The sequence below is a fragment of the Adiantum capillus-veneris genome, chromosome 20, assembly GCF_014529385.1.
Source record: "Adiantum capillus-veneris isolate H3 chromosome 20, ASM1452938v2, whole genome shotgun sequence".
Taxonomy (NCBI): Eukaryota; Viridiplantae; Streptophyta; class Polypodiopsida; order Polypodiales; family Pteridaceae; genus Adiantum; species Adiantum capillus-veneris.
The window spans coordinates 25443264-25457056 of record NC_140950.1 but is presented as its reverse complement, the minus strand read 5'-3'; positions in this window follow the sequence as shown (position 1 = coordinate 25457056).

Genomic DNA, 13793 nt, shown 5'->3' with positions numbered 1-13793 from the left:
GTTCTTGTTTCAACAAAGAGGATTTTATTGGGATGCTTGATGCTCCAGAGGCAAAACACTTGAAAGACGCAATCACTAAGAGAGTTCTTAGTGATTTTTCTAATATTGTCATTGATCTAGATGTTCAGGATATTTGTGATGTTGTTGGGGTTAGTACCAAGGGCTATCAAGCAATACATCAAGTGTTAAAAGATGCATTAAGAAGTCGAGGATTCACGGAAAACCTATTCCCACTTCCTCACAGAGTGCAGATTGCCAAGAAGGTGTCAAATGAAGATGTTGTTCACCGATTAGGGGACTACTTTTATATTGAAGACACGATGCCTCTTCAACCACTCCGTAGCAAATCACAAGGAAGGAAGGGCCACGGGAAGGGAAGCGGTGCTGTTTCTAACAGTGTGTTGCGGACCGAAGGGTTTGTTTACACCAAATTCAACAATATCTTTGTAAACTTGATACGATTGCAGCAGTCCATGGCTGTTTTCTACAATTTGAGTGATGCAGGTTAGTTTAGAGTTGCCTGCATTCTCTATGATGTGTCATAACAAGCATTCTGAGGCTTTATGTTGTTGGCAGTTCTTGAAGGCAAGCTTGTGTTCGTGCCGAAGTTGGATGAGTGTGTAATTGTTAAAGGGAGAAAGTTGGAGAGAATGAGCATCACGCTTATGAATGAAGCCCTAGCTTATGCCAAGCAATCTTGCAGTTCGAGTGAAGCGACAAAGCCCTCTTTTAGTGTGCAATCAGAGAAGGATATATGGTGGCTTGGTGCAATTGAAGTTCCGAAAGAGACACATGAAGTCCTTGCATGGATTTTCAGTAGAATCCCATGGGTCGCAGAGGTCATTAAAGCTCAAATAAACGGTGAGAAGCTCATGGTTCTAGGACGTGGGGAGTTTGATGTTGAATGGCATTTAGGTGGTGATCTAAAGACCATAAAGTGCATGCTTGGATGCAAACAAGGTGCAAATTCTTTACTTCCCTGTCCATTCTGTACGAAAGGGCACAAGACAAGTCGAGCAACTCAAGTGGAAGGTCAGGACGAAGATAATGATGACCATATAAATAGGGAGTGGCAAACTTCGGTTCTTTCATGTGATATGCTGCAGGTGCCCAATAGGGATAGCAAAGATCCTGGGTGGAACCCCATAATTCCTTGCTCCCTCAACAATGTTCACTTTTGTACATTGCATGCTTTTATGCGAATATTTGATAGGATCCTAAAGCATCACATTGATTATGCTTTCACAATGAAGCCCCTTCAACGGTCAAAAAACTCCTTGCAGGGGGTGGAGACGCTCCTTAATGAGATTGGATGTCACCGATCAAGGGTGAACATTGTAGCAGAGACTTGTAGGGAGAAGACATATGAGGTGGCATAGAAGGTTTCCATGAATGGAGCCAAGGCACGTCGATTTTTCAAGAAGATGTCAAAGTCTCCAATGCAGGTATCCAAGGCAAGTGCCGATCTAGCAAGTGAGAAGCGGTGGGAGTTGTGGAAAGATTTGTGTTCATGCACAACGGACAAAGATCCCAATGTGGAGGTTGCTAACCAACGCAAGCTAGTATGGTCATCCTTTCAAAAGGTTGTGCAATTGATGAATCTTTCAAGCACCACCGTTGAGCAGCGAGAGGAGTTCAAGAAGGTGCTTTATGAATTCACAAAGGCCGCTAAGGACAGATGGTCTGAAAGCAAGATTACACACTACATGGTTTGTTTTAACGGACTTAATACATATGCAATGTTTGAAAATGCAACTTTTCTATTCGCTTGTCTCCTTTTTGGTTGTTTTAGCACATTCTCTATGCGCATGGTGCATACTTCATGGACTGCTATGGTTCGCTTGATATATGGAGTACACAAGGCATGGAGAAGTCCCACTATCGAGCAAAAGGAGTCTACTTCAAGAATACTCGGCATGGTGGTGGTAGTTCACACTCCAACTACCTCCAAGAGATGTTTAACTGGTTTTTTAGGCACACCTTTGGGAGAACTCGTACTATTGAGAAAGCAAGAGAATCGATGTTAGCAAAGCAGTTACGCAACGCTTCCCATACTGCAGCATCCGAGAAGTGGAAACGCTCGCAAGCGTCCCTGGGCCATGAAGCTTGGCGTGCAACTAAATATCGAAAAGGCAGTGTTTGGGCGTCGCGTCAGCCGTCCGCATGATCCAGGTTTAGTTGTTAAATTCAATTGCTTTATTTGAGTTTCACTCAATTGGCCGCATAGTGTGAAAGGGCCCAAATCTCAAAAAAACCTATTTAAAGGTTGAAGGGGCTCATTTTGTCATTTTCCCTACTAGGTGCTACCATGGCAAGAACAAAACAAACGGCTAGGATTGCATATCCAGAGGCGCCGGATGGCCAACGACTCAAAGGTACAGCAACAAAAGCTAGAACTTCACAAGCTCAAGGTGAAGTCCACACAGAAGAAGTTGGAGCTTCAAATCAGCATGGCCAGTCCTCTACAGCAGCAAAAGAGAGACGGAAGCATTGCCTTGTTGTCTATTCATCGGACTCCAATGATTCTGATGGCAACAGGGAGGATGAGAGCGACCAGGGCAAAGAAACAAACAGCCAAAAGCAACCATCAGAAGGCTCTGAAGAGACGCAAACGGATGAAGATGCCCCATGGGTTGGCTCCAAATACAAACTTATCAGGCTCACATGTCTATTGGGGGTAAGACACTTCCTAAAGGGAGTGGACCTACACCATCACATCCGGTCAATAGTGAAGAGCACGAATCAGATGGAGAGTGGGTGGAATCAGATTATGAGGTGTTGGAAGTGCCTATGCAGAAAAAAAAGAGAAAGAGCATTGTCTACAAGAAGAGGAAGAAAGTTGCCCCGACTCGTGCCAAAAATGCACCTCCACGTCGACCTCAGAAGGTACGAAAGCGCAGTAGTGCTTTTGCGGGGATTTAACACTATCAAAAGAGCACCGAGCTCTTGATTCGGAGGGCCCCTTTTGCAAGGCTATGCAGGGAGGTTTTGCAATTGTACAACACTCAGTTTCGGATGAGCGCCGTGGCCATAGAGGCAGTCCAAGAGGCAGCAGAGCAATATTTAACTGGCATATTCAAGGATTCTAACCTCTGTGCCATCCATGCAAAGCGTGTAACCATTATGCCCAAGGATATGTAGCTTGCTCGCCGTTTGCGCCATGAGGAGTAGCTTGTAATTAGGCATCAACCTTTTTGTATTTACGGAACTCCAAGATTGGGAAGAATTTGAATACAAGCGTCTTTTCATTGTATATCCCACTCTGTGCATTGTATTGGGAAGAATTTGAATATAAGCATCTTTTATTGTATACCCCACTGCGCATTGTATTGTTTTAATTCTGTACCATGCAATGTAGCACTGGTTCAAGTTTTGTCTACCTTCTATTGTATGTATGTAGCCATTAGCTTGTTATTGTGAAAATTTGCCTAGGTTTAGCACCTTGGCTAAGTGGGGCATGCACTTCCTGATGTATCCATGCTATGTGACTCACTATTGCATGGCAAAAACATCTACAAAGTGTTGAAAATGGCTTGGAATGCCCCCAAATTGGCTGCCACAAGGGCGCGCATTTGGGGCTTCCAGAGGCCTATGGATGGACATAATGCGCGCCCTTGTGGCAGCCTTTCCTAGTGCTTTCCAGACACTTTCCAGTGGTTTCCAGACAATTTTGACAAGCAATAAGTATGTTTTGTTTGCTTCAATGCTTCAATTAGCATAGATGCTGCTGGCAATCATCCCCCCTTAGTCCATGTCAGTCCTATACTCCAAAAAGGGCTTAGATATTGCACAAAGTTTACTCTTGTGGTTTGTTAATACAACTTTAGGTATTTGGGGCAAGATGGGCTTAAGGTTACCTGGTCACTCTGTTTTGTAACTGGGTATGCTCCTATACTCCAAAAAGGGCTTAGATATTGCCACAGTTTACTCTTGTGGTTTGTTGATACAACTTTAGGTATCTGGGGCAAGATGGGCTTAAGGTTACCTGGGTATCCATTTCTTTCTCTTTTGCAACATGTCTTGTCACTTTGTTTTGTACCTAGGTATGCTCTTAGATGTGTCCAATTTCATCTGCCACAAGGGCGCGCATTTTCACAGTTCATCAGCTGATGGAAAGCCCCAATGCGCGCCCTTGTGGCAGCATATTTTAGGGACTTCCAAGCCCTTTACTAGGCACATACATAACTTTGGAAGCCTAGATATAACAAAGTATGCATTTTTTAAATTTTAATGCCTGCCAGACCCTTTAGTAGTCATAGGAGAAATTATGGTGCTTCTCATACACAATGGAAGCCCAACATATAAGAAATTCAAAACCTTGCAAGAAAGAGAGTCATAGACAGCAAAAAGTAGTTTCATTAAAGAAATCAATGCTTTATTGATATCCGGCTTTTGCTTTAGGATCTTTCTAATTACAATTTTCTGGCGCTTGGCCTTTTGGGGTGGCTCCCTGTTAAGTAAAGTGGTTGTGATTTCTTGGGTGTCATTAACCCCTACAGCTTGGTTCATGCCGACATGGGCAATAAGGCGCCCGCGAAAGTTTACACCGAAAGTGGATATTGGAAAATCTTTCTTTACAAGCACTACAAGGTTGGCCGTTTGGGCAAGTGTTGTTAAACACAACGCCTTGGAGAGTGAACGGAGAGAAAAAATGTTGTAGCGACCATTGGGAGAGTAGTCGACATGGACAAACACCACGACACCAGTGGGAAGTGTGCCGAGGTAGTGAGCAAGTGCCGCTTGAGGTCCGAACCGCGTCCTCCTCCCCCCTGACCGTTGCGCCCAGGCGGAAAGATTGTGCTTCCTAAAGCACCATGGATGCTAGCCAAAGAAGAATTAGACAAGGTGAAGGGTACCATTGCCTCTATTCGCACACTAATAGGATACATGAGGTCGCTAAAGGGAGCTTTCACAAAAGCGAAGAAGGGTGGAAGCGTTCAATTGTATGGGTTGAAGTCCCATGATTGAAACAAGATGGTTCAAATAATCTTCATACTCCCTAGTCTATCTATAGTTTGTGTGTATGACTATCACTCACTTTCCCTTTCCCAGATTTACATTGTAGTTCATTCTGCCGGTGAGTATGTGTATATGTCGGGACAAGAAAGTCAGGGACGCTATTTTTAAACTAGGAGAGCTAGTAAGGTACACCACAAGACTCCACTCAACTACACTTTTTTTATGTACACAATAATTTCAACTAGCACTTAGTGTATCCTTGTGTGTTTTCTTGCAGATTTATGAGCTCCAAGGAAATCAAAATAGATTCTATCCCTACTGCTCAAACACTTGCAACAAAAAATGTGTGTGCCATTGAAGATGCATTTCCTCGATCGGTCCTTCTTAGTCAAATTCATCTTTTGGTTCACGTGGTGGAGGAGATCGCTATATGCGGAGTAGTGCACGCATGATGGATGTTCGTCTTAGAGAGGTTTTTAAAGACTCTCAAAGATTTTGTGTGGCTACGGTCTCAACCAGAGGCATGTATGGCGAAGGGTGGATCGTTCAAGAGGCATTTGTTTAAATATCAGAGTATTAGGTACAAGTTGATCCTTCAATGCCTCGCATGTGGTCAGATGAGGAAGATGCAAGGATGACTTCACACTTGCCAAGTGGAAAGGGTAAACTACTTAACATGGATATGAATCTATCCCGAGTGGTCGATAACTTTTGCATTCTCAATGCAAAGATTATGACCAAGTGAGTGGACTTGTGGACAGTGGCAAAGGCAAAGCGCTTGCAAGAGAGGGAAGCATGGAAACAAGCACATGGAGGAAGGAGGGCACCCCTAGTGCCTAGACACCTTTCATGTTTCCCAGATATTATTAGTGCAGAGTGGATTCATGTGAGAATGACAGAGGCAAAAGCGCGCGGAGAAGACATCACCAGCAAAGAATAGGAGTATGCACAAGGCTGCGTACCAAGGGTAGAGTACTCATATACCTAAACCATATTGTAACGTATTTCTTGAAATTATCTTTAATATGTATTTGATAAATTAATATATTTTTCTATTTTGTAGTGCCTTTCCTTTAACTCTATGTGGTCAAAGGGTAGGTCATCTATATCCCAGCAATCCACCAACCAAAACTTTGGTTTGTAATTCCCGTAACACCTCGGGGGCGAACCATTTCTTCCACTAATGAAGTGGAGACTATCTTCGACCCTCTTCCACCTCCGACTTTGGATGAGGTGGAAACAGAGGAGAGGCATGTCAATGAATCAAGTCCGGGGGCAGCAAGTCTTAGTGGGGATGATTGTCATGATGATGAAGATGATGAGATGGAGGACGAAGAACTCAAAGATGATGAATGCAATGCATCCACAAACAACAATTCTGTTTCTCTCTTTATTGATTTAGGAGCCATGGGCTTAGAATTGGATGATGCTTCATGTAGAGATCTTTTGGAAAATGATTCATAAACATTTTGCAGTTATGAAGTTTTTTGGTCGTGCAATCCATTCATCTCTCTCTCCCCCCTCTTCCTCTCTTTAGATTTGAGAATATGCTCAATTATGTTAATAAATTGACAAAGATTATTTTAGTTGTAACCAAGTGTAATCTTATATCCCTCCCCCCCCCCCCCTCTCTCTCTCTCTCTCTCTCTCTTCTTTTTTAAATTTGAAAATTATATGCAATATTATTTAATTTTTATTGAGAGGAGGGAAACACCAAAATTTGAAGGGGGGGGGGGGGGGGGGGGGGGGGGGGGGGGGGGAGGGGGGGTTAAGCCTGAATTTGAAAGTTTAGGCGCTAAATTTGGCTGTGATATAACAACGGTAATATGCGCGGTAATAACAGCGGTAATAAACGTGATAATAACAGCAAAAATAGTTGCGGTAATATTTTAAACACAAAAAAAACCCCACCCTCCTCTCTCTTGTTTCTCTACTTGAATTTGCACCTTCTCTCTACAAAACGCGGTAAAACAACACGATAAACACTTGGAGATTTTCATAGTGATTGGCATGCCAAGCAAGCTCATTACCTTTCTCCCACTTGCATTATAGCAACAAGCAAGGTCCATCTCCTCCTCTTCCTAATTTCCTTTACCCACACATGGAAAGCTCTATTCCACAAAGGTTGCCAAAGGATGAAGTCACTGGAATTGCATGCCACAACACAAAAGGTGTAGACGGTGAGTGGGTGCCACAAGAGTTCACCAAAGGCTCTAGGGTATACAAGAAGCCATGTGCTACTAGCCCTCACCCTATTTGAAACAATGGAAACTTGTATCACCATTGGAAAAAAAAGTTCCTTGGCTTCAAGAATTTCAAGGACAAGGGGACCGTAGCCATTGTGCAACATATTTTCTCAATGTCAAGCATGCAATTGCAGCAACCTACTCGATTCCCACCACATTGCGTGTACTTGTTTTGAAAAAAGATAGCTCAGTGTGAAGCCACAATGGAAGTTTTTTGTGGCTACATAATTATGCTTTTACTTTTTTTTTTGTAGTTATATCTCCATTAACATTGGTGGAGGTGCAAGCACTTCATAGCCCCTCTGGCACATTCAAAGCTATACATGCAAATATTGGAGCAACAATTTTCACACACCTTTGTCTAGTCAAACTGGTTTAAAGAAGAATTTTATTCTATTCACACTCCTATATTGTACCTACTACTATGCAAGGAAACGGGAAGCTTGAACCCATTAAGGTATCTTCTTTATTAAGTATGGAGTGGCCACAACCAAATTTATGGTCGGGAGCATCTTTCAAGAAAAAGATGGTATCAATTTTCCAAACTTTTTGAAATATTCTAAAGCTTTTAGGTCTGTAGGCTTGAGTTGGTGTTTGACTGTTCATTGTTTTGTGCATATCTTTAAAGAGTTTGCATTTGTGGATACAACCATAATGCTTGTATGTAAAGATGTGCAAGAGGATTTTGGAAGGTTTTTAGAAGAGAACTTGAATTTTATGGAGGGCATGCACAATGGAAATAGGTACTGTTGTAGGGTTGGAGCATCAGGTATTGGGATGTGCTATTTAAAATCTTGCACCTCCTTGTATGTACGATTTCACTATGATCGTTGGATATGCAAGGTTGAAGTGTGGAATCCCTTATAGTATGTAGAGGCAGTTATTGCAAGCGTTGACATTAAAGTAAGGATGCCGAATGATGCTTTGGAATTTGTCCAAGTGAAGAAGAATTGGACTCTCAGCAACGTGCGAGAACATTTAGCCATTATGGGCTTTGAGGACCTTCAAAAAACAAGATGCAATCGTTCCAGGTTCAAAGTGATATTCCCCTCTAAGTTAGTAATATCCACCAAGGACTCGTAGATATAGTTATCTAGAATGCCTTCCTTCATCACACTGTTGGTTTTCTTTGACCTATTAATACTAGCTTGCTTCTGACTTAGAATTGTCTCATATTTTTCTTTTGAATTTCTCTGGCCAAAATCTTGTTTTGAGCAACTATATTAGAGTTTGCAATTTCTAGTTCTTCATACCCTTCTTGCATTTCCTTAATCCTCTTTTTGCACTACTCTCTAGCTTCTTGCTCTTCTTTAAGTAGACCTTGTAGGTTTTTAATTTTATGTTTCCACTAAGCTTTTTTGCTAAGCTCATGCGCCAAGTACTTCTTTAAGTGATTAACTTTAAGAGATTCCTTAGTGCCTTGAATTGCAGCAAGCTGAGCTACTGCATTTACAATGGTGTTCCATCCTATTTATATAGTAGCAATATAGCCATTTTTCAGGGAATCAATATCCTTCTAATCATTGTGAGACTACATGACAACATAGGGGAATCGGTGCCAATGAGCTAAAGTATCAATATGCAGTTTTTCGTGAGGTGGCTTTTTTTGCAAATCTTGTAGTATATCATGTAAGCATCTAAAAATGGTGGTGGTGCTTGTGATTTGCATTATGTTGGTATTGGTGTTTCCTTTGTATTCTTGCTTTGGGGCCTTAGTCTAATCTTGCTTACTAGGGTCTTGATATATCCCAATGGTTGTTTCCAGTGTATTACTTGGTAGTGTCACTATGGAAGTGCGTTTTGGAATTTTCCTACCAATTCTGTTGGCCCTCCACTCTATTTGTCTTCATGTTTAGCAAATGTGCTCTTTGCATTACCCTCAATGATTTGGCAGATATCATTATGGTCAATCAAAATACACTCTTTCTTTGTGGTTGGTTTACATGGGCCTTCTTGGTTTTCTTTCCTTTCCAAGGATAATGTTGTGAACCTAGTGTGATTAGGCTCAAAGGTGTGCCAATAAACAAATTTCCACATATACCATGCCTTAAACAGATGTTGGTATTTTACTCTTCTTATTTGTGCTACCACACTATCATACAATATGGTGTTGAGATCACCCTTATCCTGAGCCTTAGCTAGCAACATGCCGAGAAACATATCCTGGGTTGTTCTTTAGACTTAGTGCCTCGGTAGAAAATTTATATATTGCCTTTTTTGGTAGGGTTGAGACTGGAATGCCTTGTTCCTCTCAATTTCCTGTTTCATTTATATTGTTGCAATCAAAGTAGGAGGAAGTTGTAGCTCATGCTCATTAACGATGGCGGTGGTTGTCTCTCCATCAAAAGTATCCACCACTTGTTGAATGAAAAAATCCTCTATAGGCACCTTAGAGACCTCCATTATCTTCATCATACCCCAACTTGTCAGTAACTCCTTTTCCTCATCCTTGAAGACATACTTCCTAATTTCTTGATAGGAGATGGTCAATTTTTCTTCTTTTGTGGTAGGCTTGACAACCTTGGATCCCTTTTCCTTGTCCATAGTAGGAGTGTGAGGTGTACCTTGATTATAAAACAAAGATTAGTTTGAGATCCTTGAAGATGGAAGCAGGCTGGAAATAGTCACAATGTTCTATGCAATTGTTGAAGCGACTATGAGCTCTTGGGGAGATGATGTTATATGAAAGGACTATGTGGTGGTATATGTGTGTGAGGATAATACCGTCAATACATTGCACATTATTCCTAATTTGAGCCATGAGTGCACCACTCCATTTGCGCCTCGGGGGAATAGAATTCATTATTGATTTGGTAGACTACATTGGTTTTTGTCAATCTAATGATCACCATTTTACTTCCCCAATAAATTGGAAATTCATTGCAATGCCAAATACCATTCAAAATATAGCTCTATCTGATTACTGTAGATACTTTTTAAATATCTAGTTGAGTCTTTAGATTGTCTGATTGCTAGAACTTATGTACTCTGCTAGGTTCTAGATTGTCTAGAATCTGAAAATTTTGGTTTTCCTTATCCAACTCATATCTTACTGAGAATAATTTTAGTGGTTTAATTTCATAATCCAATTTATCAGTGGCTTTCCTTGGAAGTTTCACTAGAGATTAAAAATCTAACTTGATTTTTACCTCATTATATATTGTAGGTAGCATTAATCTAGACAAGTCCTTGAGGCTTACTGTACCGTTAGAAAAGATCCAGTCAACCTCATAGGGTTTGGACCTAAGAAATTTTCAAGTTTCATTCATAAAATGGCTTCCTTGGTCTAAAACTATATCCAAAGGACAATCATACCAACAGATGATATGTTCATAAATGAACAAATTGTGGCCTTTGCTATATTATTTGCGAGATTATTTGGGAGTTCCTTGGCTTCAATTGATTAGCTTACATAGCATGTTTCCATGACTATGTACTTGCTATTTGTGGGTGTAACCTTCTTCAAGGTGGTACCATACGTAATGTACGATACGTATCTGTACATATTGTACGTCGTTCCATATGGATAAATTTTTTATGTACCTAAAAATGTGTACCTTTGTAAAAAACCAGCAAATGAGAGAACTTTTTTTTTTAATTCCATTCCTCATTAGAGATTAAGAAAATGTATACCATGCAAACTACTTGGGGACACATTACTACACACATTATCAACTAGAGATTCACTAGCCAAGTAGCAAGTAATGATCTTGTGAAGCATACATTAAACATTTTTATCTGGGGACAAAAGAACGATGAAAAACCTTCAAGCATTCATCAATGAAAGTACATGCTAACAATTGAACAATGAAAGTGTACATACTACATAATAAAGAGTCATAAGTGTGAACATAACATTGCTTCAAGTAGCCCACAACTACTAATAAGGAGAGACCCACAATCATGACAAATGTCAAGCCAAAATGGCTCTTAATAGAGCATACATAAATAGAAACACCCTACTGAAATATGTGAAAATTTCTAGACCCTAGTAGCTGCCATGAGGCCGCCAAAAAAAAACCGTATAGTATGATCAGTCCATGTATAGTATGGACATGCCATATAGTAGGATCAACACATACGGACTGGTCCAACCTTGACTTTCTTGACGGGTCACATGAGATCTAATCCCCACTTCTCAAAAGAGAAAACGAGAGGGAAAACTGCCAAAAGAGTCCCCCAATTCCTCCTTTATTTTTGGATGTAACCTTCTTGACAGGTCCCATGCTGGAGGACCTATAAGTAAAGGGCAAGGGATGTTGGAATTAGGGTTGCAGAGAAACACACACAGCTTGGAGAAGACGAAGGAAGCTCAAGGCACACAATAGAGAGAGAGTTACTTAGTGTGCAATGGAAAGATAGATAGCCCTAGAGTGATGGGCGTATATACAATGCACGGGGGAAAAAACCTCCTAAAGAGGGAAAAAATGCCTCGGCGGTCCTAGTGTGTTCACACACATCACTACCACATGTATATGGTAACAAATCCCCCCTGGAGTGATGTGGTGAACGAGAGCTGGCACATGAGTAAAGGGAAGTGCCATGCCCTGAGGACAGGATCAGTCCACAAAGGGGAGTAAGCCCAAAGCTTTGCGGAAAGCTTCAAGCTTCTCACGAGACAATGCCTTTGTGAAAAGATCTGCAAGGTTGTCCTGTGTTGGCACATAAGCCAAGCTGATCTCTCCTGCTGAGAGCCTCTCCCTGACATAGTGGTAATGCACCTCAATGTGCTTTGTGCGAGCATGAAAAACTGGGTTCCTCGCAACTGCCAATGCGCTCTGACTGTCAGTGTAGATAGTGTTGGCAGTGTCCTGTCCAACACCCAAGTCAGCCATAAGGCGTCTGAGCCATACACACTCAACCGTAGCTATGAAGACTGCCCTGTACTCAGCCTCACAACTCGAAGTGGCCACAGTAGGTTGCTTCTTGCTCAACCATGATATACATGAACTGCCAAGCATGAAACAAAAACCACTTGTGAACACTCGCGTGTCAAAACAACCAGCCCAATCTGAGTCCGAAAAAGCATGTAAGTCTGGCGGCAATGATCCCCCCTTGGGATAAAACAAGCCAAGATGTAAAGTGACACTAAGGTAGAGGAAAATCCTCTTGAAAGCCTGCCAATGCTTAGACCCTGGGCTATGCATAAATCTGCTGACCTGCGAGACTGCAAACTGAATATCTGGCCTCGTGTTGCATACATAAATGAGGCAGCCAACAGCAGTTTGGTAAAGAGTGACATCAGCAGGATCGCCAGCATCATGTAGACTCAACTTCAAACCTGTTTCCATGGGAGTGGCAATAGGTTTGCAATCCTCAAGTCCAAACTTACATAGCAATGTCTCTATGTAACTTTTCTAACACAAGGCAATACCACCATCACACTGCTTAAACTGTATACCCAAGTAATGATGCAACAGCCCCAAATCTTTCATCTTGAAAGTAGCATTCAAATCAGCCTTAAATTCAGCAATATGTCTCTCATTTGGTCCAGTGATCAGCAAATCATCAACATAAAGAACCACAATGAGAAATACATCATCCTCACGCTTTACATACAATGTGCTTTCTGTTGGACTATTACGAAAGCCTCGTTTAACCAAATGAGTGTCATCTTTCTCATACCAAGCACGAGGAGATTGCTTCAACCCATACAAAGCCTTCTTACATTTGCACACTTTGTCCTCTTGTCCTTTTATGACAAAACCGCGAGGTTGCGTTACATAAACTTCCTCAAATATGTCACCATTCAAGAAAGCAGTAACAATGTCTGATTGATGTACATCCCAACCAAAATGAGCTGCCAATGCACATAGAAAACGCACAGTAGTCATACGACAAGTGGGAGCAAAAGTCTCTTCATAATCTATGCCTTTTTGTTGTGCATAACCCTTTGCAACAAGTCGAGCCTTATGGCGATCGATCTCACCATCCGGCTTGCGTTTCAACTTGTAAACCCACTTCGTACCAATGGCATTTTTGCCAGGAGGCAAATCACATAAAGTCCATGTGTCATTCTCTATAAGTGCATCATACTCTGATTTCATGGCAGCAATCCAATTTTCTGAATTTTGTGCTTCATCAAAAGACAGAGGCTCCTCAACATCATGTAAACTAGACACAGCCAAAGCATAACAATCTGATGCATAAGATGCATGGCGAGAGCCTGAACGAGTACGACTAGATAAAGGTGCATCCAATTTACTGTCACGCAAAGTGTGCACCAGCCATTTTGGCATACCTCTAGCCTGCTCATTTTCAGCCCTTTCCTCATCAAGTACATCATGTACATCTGCATCAGTAATAGGCTGTTCTAAAACATTTTCAGAAACCCCCATAGGCTGTACATTTGCCTCATTGGAACTTACATTCGTATTTCCACCACTGAAAAGAGGCAACAAAGTGTCATAAATGTCTTGTGAGCTTACATTACTGTCTCTAGTACATGACAGCAGGGGCTGAACAGAATCTTCCACAAACACTACATCCCGTGAAACCAGAATACGTTTTGTTTGCAGATGATACAACCTGTAACCTTTGCTTTCAGCACTATAACCAACAAAAATACATTTGACAGCCTTATCATCC